The sequence below is a fragment of the Argopecten irradians genome, chromosome 11 (assembly GCF_041381155.1).
Source record: "Argopecten irradians isolate NY chromosome 11, Ai_NY, whole genome shotgun sequence".
Taxonomy (NCBI): domain Eukaryota; kingdom Metazoa; phylum Mollusca; class Bivalvia; order Pectinida; family Pectinidae; genus Argopecten; species Argopecten irradians.
This window is the reverse complement of record NC_091144.1, coordinates 20881147-20897465: the sequence shown is the minus strand read 5'-3', so window position 1 is coordinate 20897465 and position 16319 is coordinate 20881147. Positions and strand designations below refer to the sequence as shown.

The 16319-nt window shown below is 36.8% G+C and overlaps 1 long non-coding RNA gene across 1 annotated transcript; it reads left to right on the top strand.

Moving 5' to 3' along the window:
* Positions 1-9284: 9284 nt before the first annotated feature.
* Positions 9285-11154, top strand: LOC138334978 (uncharacterized). Its single transcript, XR_011210215.1, has 2 exons — positions 9285-9378; positions 9517-11154. It is a non-coding gene; the product is annotated as an uncharacterized lncRNA (long non-coding RNA).
* Positions 11155-16319: the final 5165 nt, after the last annotated feature.

The window sequence follows — 16319 nt, the reverse complement described above, 5'->3', positions numbered from 1 at the left end:
CACCAGCAATAAAATAAAGTGTTTGTTGATTTATTGTGCGTGACGTTATAGTAACAGCAACATGTATTTAAGGAATAGATTAATATTTTGTTGAGGTTATGAGGGTATAATAATAATGGAGCACGTGTAAATTATGTAACCCCGGCGAAGCCGACTTATATAAAATTTACACGGGCTCTATTATCATTATACCCTCATAACCTCTACAAAATATTAATCTATTCCTCATATATAATTTATTCTCGCAACAATTGCATATTTTTTATTAAAATATCCATATTTTTTCTCTTCCGTCATCGTCAACGAATTCGATTGAACAGCTGATTCGAATCGAGTTATTCATATGTTCCCACCAAAAGTGGGGTCTATTCCCGTAACAATATAATCACCGCACGTATTGTACTATCATTATACACTGATAATGATAATACTAGAAAGCATGGTTATTGAGTCCATGTCAGTGCAAACTGTAAATATTGTCATTTAAGGACGTCCTCCCTACTATGCCATGTAATATGTGTGTGTGAATGACTGTATGTTTTGGGAGGCTACCGTATGATGGCCTCCCTACTATGCCATGTGCTATGTGTGTGTGAATGACTGTATGTTTTGGGAGGCTACCGCATGACGGCCTCCCTACTATGCTATGTAATGTGTGTGTGAATGACTATGTTTTGGGAGGCTACCGTATGTTTTGGGAAGTTACCGTATGGTTTGGGAGGCTACCGTATGTTTTGGGAGGCTACCGTATGTTGGGGCTCCTGTCCTTTTATAGTTTTAACTTACTGCAGCATACCACGAATCGCATGAGAAATCCTCAATAACGTGACAAAGTGTTATATTAAGCAATTCACAAGTTGTAAAAGGCCCACTACCTTTCCGAAACGGCTTTTAATTTTTAAAATTGGAATGTACAACGAGATCGATAATTGCATTGAGTCGCAAAAGTTATTTAATTACCGTTAATTTTACACTTATCATCGCCTTCTGAACAATTTAATTGAAATGAATAAAATTTTACTTTTCATTACGCGGGTCGTCTTATGTTTCCCGCCGTCGTCCAAAATACCGAGCGGTACTTGATTATCACTGCGCCAGAAGGCAAAACAGCTATATGAATCTCCGTTGTTACATTTCTGTATCAGATATTACACAGGAAATCTTAGGGTATTGATATTTTTAGAAACCTTTAAATTTTGCTTCGGAAAGGAAAGGTAGTGGGCCTTTAAAGTTCTGTAGGTCACAGGAAAGTGAGACACACAAAGTGTTATAGTAAGTTACTAACAAAGAATTACCAGTCAGAAACAAAGAGCTGAAAGTAATATTAAAAGACCTAGTAAAGTTACAACAAAATTACTAAGTGCCAAAAACTACAGTAAAGTTACAAAATATCAAAACCACAGTAAAGTTACAAAATATCAAAACCACAGTATAGTTACACGGTGTCAAAAACTACAGTAAAGTTACAAAGTTTCAAAAGCCAAAATAAAGTTACAAAGAGTCAAAAACTATAACAAAGTTACAAAATATCAAAAGTCACAACAAACTTATAAAGTGTCAAAAGTCGCAACAAAGTTACAAAGCGTCAAAGGCCACAGTAAAGTTACAAAGTGTCAAAAGACACAATGAAGTTACAAATTGTCAAAAACTGAAAAAAAATACAAAGTGTCGAAAACTACAGAAAAGTTACAAAGTGTAAAAAGCCACTGTAAAGTTACAAAGTGTTAAAAGCCACAGTAAAGTTACAAAGGGCCAAAAACCTTTACAAAGTTATAAAGTGTCAAAAACTACAGTAAAGTAACGAAGTCTTAAGAGTCGCAACAAAATCACAAAAGTTACAAAGTGTCGGGAAAAACAATTAAACTGATAAACAAATAAACAAAGTGTTATAAGTTCGTAAATCACTTAAAATAGATTTATCATATAAATATATTAGAAATTCAAATTAATTAAACGTTATAAAAAAAATCTACCACAATAAACGCTGTTATTCAACTCTCAGGGTATCAGATAAACAATTCAGCTGTTAATTAACAATTTGTTTATACCACACGTGGTATAAACTCTGTACGCATTCTGATTGGCTGACACAGTGAACTTTGACCGAACTACTTATATCTCAGTGCAACATCGTCATATGTCAACGTCATTGATAATAGAAAATAGAGTGACGTCACTCTGCAATGTATGTAAAGCGTACAGTATACGTCGAGGTCATCGCATGTCTCAAAAACGTGACGTTTTTATGTGAAGTATAATAATCTGTGTAACTCGTTTTGACGGAAAAGGATCTTAATACTGGTGAGTTTGGTCGAGTAAATTAGTCGAAACGAAATTGAATTTGATTACAATGGCTTGATGATTATTTGGCGGGAAGTAAACGGCACGGCATTGCCGTACGCATGTTTTTTTATAGTCCGACAAAGAGTGTTATATTTTGAGTAACCTTGAAAAATTAACTTGAATAATACGTTACATGAGAAATATTTCATCATAAAGTTGTTCCCAATTCGAAGACTTTTATATGAATGGATTTTTTTATCAAAATATGACTTTTGAATATTGATTAGCGCCTTTTTGCTGATGTAAATATCACTACATCTTATTTGCATATATTGGCAAACACACGTTACCTCATCCTCGTCGTATTTATATCGGCTGAAAACGGATATAATTGTGGTAGAAACAGGTCCCACGACTCGTGGTTATTGGATATGGAATTTGTTCCACACTCGTAAGTTATTTTTCGCGTGTCTTTTGTTTAAGCATTGAAGTCACTATTTTTTAATTTCATCGGGGTATGAACGAAATTTTGTTTGCAAACTGTGTGAATCCGCGTAGTGACTACAACGCTTATAATTAATTTTCCATGCTACTTTATAAAATGAAATACACGTACGATTCCGTTGATTGTTTCCAAGGGATTATTTTTTTCCAAATCAATACGCAACATCAATGTTTCTATTGTGACGTCACGATAACGTCGGGTTTCCGCGCCATTCTCGGACTTTTTTTTTTCTTCATCGCGGATTGAAAAATATGAATAGGCCACTCAGTAAGCCAGAAACAAAGAGAAAATTAATTATTAACTTTTAAAAAATAACACACTAGTGTGGAATAAATGCCATATATCCTCTATATAAACAATTGTATAAACCATCAACAAAATACTACAATCGTTAATAAAGTATGTAATATTCTCCAAAACAAGTCGAAATCTGATACATTATAGGCCTATTAGGATCAATTCATCATAATTAAAACAGGTGATTAATACCAACACCTTTACCTATGTTCCTGACGATGAGCTATATAAGTTAACCGAGACGAAAAATGCATTATTCTCTTTATTTCCTCCAATTTGAAGATAACATAAATAGAATTACATACATGTAATACAATATTCAACATGGCTTAATCTGTACAAAGAATAATGTAAGTGTTGTGACAACTAGTTGAGTAGATGTACATACCTTACATTATATATAATAATAATAATAAAAATATTGTAAGAGGTTTCTTCATAATTCCAATTGTTCTGAAATCAGAACGATTTTTTAAGTGTTCCAGCAAATTTAAGGTAGTGTAACTTACTTACTTTTGGAGAAAATCGACTTTTTGTGTTCCTATTTCCCCGATCCAGATATTCATTTTTGCCATACTTGGAAGGTCTTTATCACAACGGTGTTTATTCCCGTTGAAAACAAGCGTTCTGACGCCCTTCGCGGGTTAAGTTCATTTTACGAGTTTAAAGTCAACAAAAGAAGCGGAACAATATCAAGAAACAATGCATTTTCAGCATTAATATCGACATTAGTCGGGCACAGAACTCGATATCGAATTATAAGAATTTCCTGTAATATATGCAATAGGAAAATTTTACGATGTCAGTAAATAAATGTTTAATTTCTTTCGTTTGAGTCAATTTCTAAATTTGATGACTTGATCCCGAACATTCCAGTGACGTCACTTTTAGTAGGATTGAATGAAACGGCAGTCAGTCCCGCCAAACAGTGACGTCACAATCACCGGAATGACGTCGCTTACATATTTCCCACGGTAGTCAAAAGGAGTACACACTCATTCGGTTTAGTGAATGCATCTTTTCTTGATCATCATATAAGCGTTTCGCTTTGAGTGAAATCGTGTAAATAACAGGCAATTTGCTTTCGTTTTGAATACCATCTTCTGTATATATAATAAAAAAGTTGCAGGATAAACAGAATACACAGTCACTATCTTACAATACAAGTTTTATGTTGGTGTCGACAGGGAAAAACCGAGATGACTCGGTAAAACCTCTTCATCTCATCTCCTCGCATAAACGATAGCAGCATCGATATTAATTTTAGCAACATAAAAATGTCCAACGTTGGAAATATTGCAAGAACATTCATTATTTACATAAACCAGTAATAAGAATAAACATTTATTTCATTTAGACTAAATAATTTGCAAATCCCATACACCGCCTGCAAGGAGATGTCCTTGGCCTATCGCTACCCACGATGCTCTCGATCGTGGTCTTATGTAACTTTTCATGGGATATTAAATCTAGATTTATCTGTTTTCAACAGTTAAATTTCTATGAACACTTATAAAACAAGTAGTCTGAACTGCTATTCCGAGACCGTAAAATGAAATCTTGGTCACCTCAGCCAAAACACAGGGGCACGGAAATTATAAAACTAGGTTAGCTTTTTTATTGTCATTATTGTTATATACACTGTATGTGATATTTAACGAAAACATATATTTTACATAAGAAGCCAATGATATATATAATGTAAGTATCGGTTAGCTTGTAATAATAATAATACTGTAAGAGGTTTCTTCATAATTCCAATTGTTCTGAAATCAGAACGATTTTTTAAGTGTTCCAGCAAATTTAATGTAGTGTAACTTACTTACTTTTGGAGAAAATCAACTTTTTGTGTCCCTATTTCCCCGATCCAGATATTCACTTTTGCCATACTTGGAAGGTCTTTATCACCACGGTGTTTATTCCCGTTGAAAACAAGCGTTCTGACGCCCTTCGCGGGTTAAGTTCATTTTACGAATTTAAAGTCAACAAAAGAAGCGGAACAATATCAAGAAACAATGTATTTTCAGCTCTAATATCAACATCAGTCGGGCACAGAACTCGATGCTGGATAATAAGAATTTCCTGTAATAGTTGCAGTAGGAAAATATTACGATGTCATTAAATAAATGTGTAATTTCTTTCGTTTGATTTAATTTCTAAATTTGATGACTTGATCCCGAACATTCCAGTGACGTCACTTTTAGTAGGAGTGAATGAAACGGCAGTCAGTCCCGCCAAACAGTGACGTCACAATCACCGAAATGACGTCGCTTACATATTTCCCACGGTAGTAAAAATGAGTATAACACACTCATTCGGTTTAGTGCATGCATCTTTTCTTTATCTTTACAAAAGCGTTTCGCTTTGAGCGAAATCGTGTAAATAACAGGCAATTTGATTTCGTTTTGAATACCATCTTCTGGATGTATAATGAAAAAGTTGCAGGATAAACAGAATACACCAAAGGGACCTGGTACGAATTTTTTTAACCAACAGTATACATATATATAGTATAGTATATACTGTATACTGTTGGTTAAAAAAATCGTGCCAGGCCCCTGTGGAATACACGTTCACTATCTTACAATACAAGTTTTATTTTGATGTCGACAGGGAAAACCGAGATGACTCTGCAAAACCTCCTCATCTCATCTCATCGCAAAAACGATAGCAGCATCGATATTAGTTATAGCAAAATAAAAATGTCCAACGTTGGAAATATTGCAAGTACAATCATTTTTACATAAATCAGTAATTAGAATAATAATTTATTTCATTTAGACTAAATAATTTGCAAATCCCATACACCGCCTGCAAGGAGACGTCCTTGGCCTATCGCTACCCACGATGCTCTCGATCGTGGTCCTATATTATGTAACTTTTCATGGGATATTAAATCTAGATATATCTGTTTTCGACAGTTAAATTTCTATGAACATGTGTCAAACAAGCAGTCTCGACTGCTATCCGAGACCGTAAAATGCAATCTTGGTCACCTCAGCCAATACACAGGGGCACGCAAATTATGACAGAAACGTTTACTAGTGAATTGATAAGTATGTCATTTGCACGTGTATATAATGACGTTTCAAGTGGCTGTCCGTATTATTTTTGTGAAAAAAAAATGAATTAAATGTATATATTATAAAATTCGGTTGGCTTTTTTATTGTCATTATTGTTATATACAATGTATGTGATATTTAAACGAAAAACACATTTACCTTAGAAGCCAATTATATATAATGTAAGTATAGGTTACCTTGTAATTTACTTACATTATATATAATAATAATAATAAAAATACTGTAAAAGATATCTTCATAATTCCAATTGTTTTGAAATAAGAACGATTTTTTAAGTGTTCCAGCTAAATTAATGTAGTGTAACTTACTTACTTTTGGAGAAAATCGACTTTTTGTGTCCCTATTTCCCTGATGCAAATAGTCACTGTTGCCATAATTGGAAGGTCCGTTGAAAACAAACGTTCTGACGCCCTTCGCGGGTTAAGTTCATTTTACGAATTTAAAGTCAACAAAAGAAGAGGAAAAATATCAAGAAACAATGCATTTTCAGCGTTAATATCGACATTAGTCGGGCACAAAACTCGATACCGGACAATAAGAATTTCCTGTAACAGTTGCAATAGGAAAATATTACGATGTCAGTAAATAAATGTTTAATTTCTTTCGTTTGATTCAATTTCTAAATTTGATGGCTTGATCCCGAACATTCCAGTGACGTCACTTTTAGTAGGAGTGAATGAAACGGCAGTCAGTCCCGCCAAACAGTGACGTCACAATCACCGGAATGACGTCGCTTACATATTTCCCACGGTAGTCAAAAGGAGTACACACTCATTATATTTAGTGAATGCATCTTTTCTTAATCATCAAAGAAGCGTTTCGCTTTGAGTGAAATCGTGTAAATAACAGGCAATTTGCTTTCGTTTTGAATACCATCTTCTGTATGTATAATGACAAAGTTGCAGGAAAAACAGAATACACGGTCACTTGTGGTGTCGACAGGGAAAACCGAAATGACTCAGCAAAACCTCCTCATCTCATCTCATCGCACAAACGAAAGCAGCATCGATATTAATTATAGCAATATAAAAATGTCCAACATTGGAAATATTGCAAGTACATTCATTATTATGAAATAAACCAGTAATTAGAATAATCGTTTATTTCATCTAGACTAAATAATTTGCAAATCCCATAACCACCTGCAAGGAGGTGTCCTTGGCCTATCGCTACCCACGATACTCTGGATCGTGGTCTTATATTATGTAACTTTTCATCGGATATAAAATCTAGATATATCTGTTTTCGACAGTTAAATTTCGATGAACATGCGTAGAACAAGCACTCTCAACTTCTATTCCGAGACCGTAAAATGCAATCTTGGTCACCTCAGCCAAAACACAGGTGCACGCAAATTATGACTGAAACGTTTACTAGTAAATTGATGCGTATGTCATTTAAAAGTATTGGAGACCTTTTGATATGCACGTGTATATCATGACGTTTCAAGTGGCTGCCCGTATTATTTTTTGTGAAAAATGAATTATACATATATGTTATAAAATTCGGTTAGCTTTTTTATTATCTTTATTGTTATATACACTGTATGTGATATTTAAACGAAAACACAGATTTCACCTAAGAAGCCAATGATATATATAATGTAAGTATCGGTTAGCTTGTAATAATAATAAAAATAATAAAAATCAGGGGAAAAAATTAACACTTCAGTTTGTATATATACACAATGAACCCAATCAATTTACTACATATACAAGTAGTAAGAATAGTCATAATTACACGTGATAACTATTTGAAAAAATCATTTAACATTTTTGAAACATATCTGACAGAAACGTGGCGAAATTCTATTATATCTATACTGTTCAAATCATACATAATTTTACCACCTATAAGTATATGAAATAATTGGAAGTTTGAATGGGAATGTAAGTATACGTTAAAACCGATTCCATCTATACTTAAAAGCTCACACCATAAACGATCTCGCACCTCTTCCGTAAAACCACACTGTAAAACAATATGCGTATATATATCATTATACATTTTCCCACACCTATGACATAAATCTAATCAACATCTAATGTCATATTGTAGACTGATGTTCTAATTTGCGGATGTTTTATCAATAATTTCCAAAATTTATGAGGAAACAAATTATCATGGACCAAAATAAATCTACTAAAATCACAATCACTACGCATCCTTTCTCTCCATGCTCTTTCTTCATATATATGTACATTAAACTTTACTTTCGCTTTCCATGAACTCTTCACTGGAAACACACCATTTGATAAATAATCCTGCAAGAACTTGTATAAATTGTTTTTCTTAAGAATAATTAATATATCACTTGTAAAACCATAACTGTACATATCTGATCCCATGTCTGACATAAAAATACGAGTGAAAAATATCTGATATGACATACAGTTTTATCGAGGTTACATAATCTACCAAAAACATTAATTTCCTCATGTCTATATATGCCTCTATACTGAACCATCGAAGAAGTCCTGTACACATATCAGTACGAGTTCTTGTATGAAATCCTTGAATTGATTTTAAAATAAACCTCTGAGCTCTTTCTAGCATTACAAGTTCACATTTTGGAAGGCACCACAATTCACAGTCATACAGGGCAGAAGCATATACTTTTGATTTAATTACTTTACACACAGTCAAGGGATTTAAGGCACATGGATGAGCACCACTTCTTATTATTACAAGCACGCACTGTGCGTTCCATACTGTTACAATTATTCTTTAATATCACACCAACGTGTATGATGTCCTTAACTACAGGAAGAATTTGCTCATATAGATACAGATTTCTAACAACACAGTTTCGCTTCTTTGTTCTTGTGAAACGCATTATTTTACTTTTAACTGCAGAAAAAAGTGAAGCGCCACCTTTTGCTGTATAAATCACATATATCAAGCATATTTTGTAAACTTCTACGCTGTGTACTAACTAGACATATATCATCAGCTTGTGTTGGTACGTTAATTCTTAAATCTACAACAAGTGCACCATAATTACAATTCTTTTCCGAATAGCCTTCCGGCTTTCAGGGGTTGAGAATAGCACTTTCACTTTACCTTGCACGTTCACACCTCGCTTCAAAGGAGACTTTTATTATGCAAATGAACCCAGGTATAACCCTACGCGCACCACGAGACTCTCCATCTTTTCACTTTGAGCACGACTTTGCGGTCACGTAGTGTCCAATACCTTGAGTTTCAAGGTAAGTTTTATGCCTCGGTCCTCAGAATTAGAGCCTATTTATCTGTTTTATTTAACAACTTATCGCTGAAACGCGTCGCGTGTTGTCATTTCATGTTTTCGGTGGTAATTTTTTGTTTTATTTTCGGTTTGGCTCTAGGTTGTTCGTGGAGCAACATGGCGGAGGTTCTCTCCTGTGAGGACGACTCTGTGTCCGTTTTGTCGGACGCGGAGCATGCAGGCTTTGATTATGACTTGCCTCATTCCCCGGGCGTAGCCCGGCATGTGGAGGCCGAAGTTGTGATAACTTTTCCCGTTGTTAATGAGAAAGAATTGGAGCCGCCGGCTTCGAATACTCGGGCCAGAACTGCCAAGTTTGTGAACAAAAAACGGGGCCCTACTGCTACCAAACAGACCAGAGATTCTAGTTCTGCTAGTTCCAAACCTAAAAAGTCTCGGACAGGTAATGTAGAAACTACAGAAAGTACGAAACTGGATTCTGTATTGGATGCTTTCCAAAATTTGACATCGGTTATATCCGGTAAGCCGTCAGCATGGCGAGGACATTTATCGTACTGAGGTGTGTGTTGACGGTAACGACGATGCCTGTAGGTTTTCTTTGTTCGGGTCAGAGGACACGTATGCCTCCGAGAGCGAGGATGAGTTTGAGTTTCAACTAGCCGACGTGTTTGACAAACACAAATTCGGTAATGCCTTGAAATCAAAAGGTGGTAAGCAAAAGGTGGTAATTAGCAGTATTTCGACTGCAGTGAAAACGAAAGCTAACATTTCTGGTTTGTGTGACAAATACAGAATTCCACGCAACATGGATTCGTTGGTTCCACCTAAAACTAACACTGAGGTTTGGTATTTGATAGGAGGCCAGGCTAAATCTAGGGACGTTTCTATGCAGGAATTGCAGAAACTGTTGGGCCATGGTTTGGTACCACTGAATCTGGTCGCATGTGTCATATCCGGGGATGCCCTCAGAGTGCGAGGATTTTCAGCTGAAGCAGCCGATTGGTACAACAGTCCTGGCGACAGGGGACGAACAAAGCTTATAACCTGGCATGGAAAAGGTGGGCAGTTTGGTGTGGTGAACAACAAGTTGATTGTCTCCAACCGACTGAGGCGGAGATTGGTGACTACTTAATCGCCCTTCATCAGGATGGAAAATCCTACAGTGTCTTGAATACACATCGATCCATGTTGTCACGGACTTTTGACTCGCGTGTTATGAAAGGATTGTATAATGCAAACCCACCTTTACCCAAGTATAATAGTACATGGGATGTGTCCATTGTGTTAACATATTTGAAAAATATTTGATATCCGTTGAATGAATTAAGTCTTAAGGAGGTGTCGTTTAATTTGGTGGTTTTGTTAGCTCTTACTACTGCACAACGTGCACAGACTTTGATAGCACTTAATATTGATAATATATGCGTCGAGCAGTTAGTGGTGAAATTATTTTTTGTATTGTAAGTCTTTTGAAAACATCTAGGTCAAGACGACCATCACCTAATGTTACTTTGTGGAGGTATACCGATCCTCGTTTGTGTGTTGTGGAGACTTTAGAACAATATTTACACCTTACTGCAGGTAAACGTAAAAGTCAGCAGTTGTTGGTGTCCTGTAAAACATTTGATGCTATAACTACACAGATTTTGGCCCGATGGGTGAGAACAGTATTACTAGATTCTGGTGTTGATTCGGAATTCCAAGCATTTATGTTTCCCCATTACATGTAAACCCTGTTTGACAATTCCGTCGTTTTTTTTTTATTTATTCCTAAAAAGATACCAAAACAATTTTTATCTATTTCATTTGATTTATCAATCTCTGATAACTGATTAGACATATAGGTTTCAAACGCTTTCCTCAGCGCTTTCCTGAATTCTTTCTTCATAAATTTGTACTCTTTAAAACTTTCTGAGTTCATAACTCTCGGTTTTCCCCCATTTAACCATATTTGCCTAGTATATTTCATATTCTGATGAAAAACAGATAACTGGTCATTCCAGTATGGTTTTAAATAAGATTTATACACTTTAATTGGAATACTTTCTTCAGAAGATTTAAATATTGCATATACTATCTTATCATAATATTTCTCTATGCATTCGTAACTCGAGCAACACCCTGGTTCGATATCGTCAATTTCTATACTACTAACACAAGACAAATTCTTATGTAAAACTGCTTTGTAAGCACTATGGTCGACCTTCTTCCAATTGAACCGAGTATAATTGTTATTGTATGTACTATAGTCACGTGTGACATTAATTGGCAACTTTACTGAACTTAGTACTGGAACATGCTCCGACAGGTATAAATCATTTTCATCTAAAATAACTGCTGTCTCTACTAAGTCTATCATACTCGATTCAACAAAAATATGGTCAATAAGTATTGAATTTACAGTCTGAGGGAAGAAAGTACTATTTGGTCCTATACACTTAGCTTGTACATTCACTGATATTAGATTACATCTGTTTAAAAATTCTTGAAAAATGTTGGACCTTTCATTTAAAAAAAATTACACTTAGGACCCTGGATTTTAACATTCATATCTCCCATAAAAATAGCCTTGCCTCTTTCAGAGTATACTGAATGTAAACATTCTAGAAGCTCATCGTGTTCAAATTTAATACTTCTCGAAGAAGCTGGCATATAAGCAACAAAACAATAAAATACAAGATCATCAGATATACATATAATGTAGTTATCTCAGCCCCTACTATCCGTGGACTATCCACCTCAATGGCTTGGACAACAAAAGAGGATTCTTTATACAAAAGAGCAACACCCCCTCTGATGTTACATCTGTACTTAAAAGGATCTAACTAAAAAACAGGTTTGGCAATAACCCATAGCCAACAATTGAAAGTATCCATAAAGGACATGTGAAAATCACGTAACCAATGTTCAGATATACCACGTAAATTTATTTCATATTTCTGAAGGCAATCTATAAGATATGGTGTGACTGACATAATACCTTCAATGTTCCAACACAATGCATTAATGTGCTCACCCATATCTGTGTTCATTTAAGAAAACCTCACGCGGCTGCCATTCCCTCATTCCGATTCCCTCAGGCCAGAATGATTCGTCACATATAATGTTCGCGTCCTCAGCGACTATTTCCATCGCTTCTCGAAGTATCTTAACAAGGTAACGCGCACATTTGCCTCCTCAAGATAGCGCCGCATCGCAGCTTCTGAGGATATTTGACGGTTTATCCCATGCACATAAAATCTCCTGATTTTCTTCCTATGGTGCTGCTGGAATCCAACGAATCTTTTTGCCATCGGATTAAAGACAGACGATGGAAAATGAACCTTTATCGATTGCTGGGTTGTTTCAGCGTCATAAGAATAGTCGGTGCCAGTAGGACTCTTCTCCTTCGGGGGCTTCGATTTCACAGTGTCGCTCCAAGCGGTGCGATGGGTATCGTTAGCAGGATCAGACTCATCAGTGTTACGATCTGTTCCAGGTTTTTGAGAATATGTGGAGTGTTCTTGGATCGGTACACTCTCGGTGAAACTTCCAAGTTTTATAACACTAAGCACATCAAACCTATTGGAAGTCTTTACTGTTGGTTCAGTGATATTGTCTTGTCACATTGCGCTCATTCTTCTTCTGTATGTCTTTCTTAAGTTTGTCTTTCTGTTTCTTTCGCCCAACTACAGAAGCCGAACACGACTTTATTGAATCCCTTGTCTCACTGAGATCGGATTCATAGCATTTCGTACAGTTAGTCATACGATCTGACATCAGTTTCATCGTCTTTTTCACTCTTTCCGCGCCATTAAGTTGGTCGTTATCAAATCTCATTGCTATGTTCTTGATATCTGTTGTAGCCTCTGCCATTTGTTTAACATCAACTTTCACTTTCGTCACATGTTTCTTTATATGTTCTATTTCTCTGTTAGTCTTTTGCTGTTCGTTCTCAATATACTTAATCGTTGTAGAACCTTCCTTTCGAATCTTTTTATTATCAGTTTTCACTGAGTTTATTTCCGTTCGATCTTCATTTTCCTTTAGCTCTAATTCAGTGACAGACTTCTGCAGCGTTTCACAAACAGTTTTACAATATATTACGTCAGATTGTAGCTGCTTTAAGTCTTCTTTATACATGAGAGTTCTAGTTTTAGCACTTTCCTTCTCTTTCAGAAGGCCTTCAAGTTTCAATGATAGTGCTTCTATTTTCTGTTCGTATACATTTACTCTTAATAAGATGGATTTCACGCTTTAAGTCAGCAAGTGATTCTTGTAGCACTCCGATCCCTACGGTTCCGTTGGTATCACGATTTCTAATTGACGCGGGCAAAGATTGATCTCGTCTCTGTTTTGTAGGTACTACTTCGGACAAATCCTCAACGAATTCGCCGTCGCAAGCTCGAATTAACACGAAACAGTCTCAGGACAACTTTGCCTGCAACGATGGGGCATTTGGTGTCCTCGTCTCTTTGCGTTTCCTGAGGTACTCTTCCTTATACGGAAAATCATCGCGTGTTCTTGTCTTGTCTTGCATTTCAATGTCCGTGATACTATCATGTGTTAACTGCCGAATTTCCTCCACAAGTGTTGTTTTCGGGCGATCCTTTACCTGCTCCAGGTGCTCCATATATGATTCCAGATCTGAAGAGTACGTGGCTTGACCCTCGATCGATAACTGGTATTCATCGCAAGTATTCATTACTATTTGGTTACGCACAGATACAGATTCAAGTATAAAACTCTCATTATGCTCAACGTGGCTATCATGAAAGTTTATTTGTCCGTTTTGCCATGGGGATTGCATGTATTCTTGATCAACTGGTAAGAGATCCGTATATGACGGCGTCCGATCCATGCAATTAATGTTCTCGTGATTCAGTTACATATATATAGACACTGACGTGGATGAATACCACACACGCGCACTAATAACGTACATTCTGATAAACCCCATGCGTTGTCTTTCACGATAAACGGAACACGAAATATTCTTGTAAAGTTTATTTCACCACTTCCGAATTCAGAACCATGCAATCGTCCGTTTGTTTACAAGTCAGTAGCGCGTCAGTAGAGAAGAGGGCCATGTATAATTTCTATATGAAAAAATAGCCAGAAATACATATAAAATTCTGGCTATTTTTTCATATAGAAACTATACGTGGCCCTGTGAGTAGGGCGTGACGGACAATCGGCAATGTGTGTACAGGTAAAGCGTGTAGTGAAAACACACGTACATACGCACACGGGATATGTTATGTCATTATTCATATGTACAAATCAGGGGCGTAGGAAGCGGGGGGGGGGGGGGGGGGGGGGGGGGGGGGGGGGGAGTTCTAGGGGGGGGGGGGCAACTCAACTAGTTGCCCCCCCCCAACTAGTTGCCCCCCCCCCAACTAGTTGCCCCCCCCCCCCAACTGCCCCCCCCCGTTCCCCAGGACGGGGGGCAAACATGTCTTTTTGCCCCCCATTTTCGCCGACTGAAATGTTCTAAAAATGCATATTTGAAAGCAAAATTGGTCCTCCTGCACATTTTTCATTCTTCATTCTAAAACATTTTCCGCTGCGCGTCGCATTTCCTAAAACGTTCAAGCACATAATGTTCAAACTTTTAATAGCAGAAAATTCAATACATATGAACTACACTGAAAATGTCCATTAAAGGATTCTTCGTACTACATTTGTATTTCAAAAAATGTCTCTTAAAAGATTATACTTTGCTTATATGTCTTAGCAAGACAATTAATTCATTATTATTTTGAGTTCAGATCGAGCAGGGTTGCACAATGATATAACGACACAATTATCACAATTATCATTTCTAAATGCATGTTACTTTAAATCGAAAAATTACCATGGTTCTAAATCGTATTTTTTTTTTCCGGGGGAGACCCCCGGACCCCCCAAACACCCAAATCTCGCGCCTTCGGGCGCTCATAAATTCATCCAAATGCATCGTAAAACTCATCTTAGCCATTCTAAATCGTAATATTTTTTCCTGGGGGAAACCCCCGGACCCCCCAAACACCAAAATCTCACGCCTTCGAGCGCTCATAAATTCATCAAAATGCATCGTAAAATTCATCTTAGCCATTCTAAATCGTAATATTTTTTCCCGGGGGAGACCCCCGGACCCCCCAAACACCAAAATCTCGCGCCTTCGGGCGCTCATAAATTCATCCAAATGCATCGTAAAACTCATCTTAGCCATTCTAAATCGTAATATTTTTTCCCGGGAGAGACCCCCGAACCCCCCAAACACCAAAATCTCGCGCTCGCAAAATTATCAAAATACATTGTAATAGTCACCTCAGCCATTCTAAATCGTAATATTTTTCCCCGGGGTCGAAAATCTCGCGCCTTCGGCGCTCACCGTGACGCTAATTTGGCCAATTTGCGTATTCGTTAATTTCCCTTTAGCGACCCCACTGTCAATAAATGTGTACAAGGATTATATTTAATGATATATAAAAAAGTATATAAAGTATATATGGTTGTGTGTTGAATTAATCTCCTCCTGTAGGTGCGGCGGGGGGGGGGGGGGGGGGGGGTTAAAATATTGAGGACCTTTGCCCCCCCCCCCCCCCCCCCCCCCCCCCCCCATTACGTTTCATCTTCCTACGCCACTGCAAATCACTAGCATAGATGAATTGTCAGATGTTGAGATATTTACATCAATTGTTGTTCTGGGATATCTGAGATACGGCTAACTTACATGTACATTGATAGTTTGTTTTACAAATGCACATGCCCTTAGCATTCCTATCCCGGATCCTTGTATCCGTTGACAAGTATTAGGTCCTAGTATCACTGTGTTCTCTTTGTTACTCTTTATGTGCATATATCGGATATCGATCTGGTTGCACCGGTTATGAAACTATGCTAAATATAACCAAATATTACTGTTACACAGTAGCTGTAGTAGTCTACTGTGTGCAGTGCACCGGAAACCATCGTTAC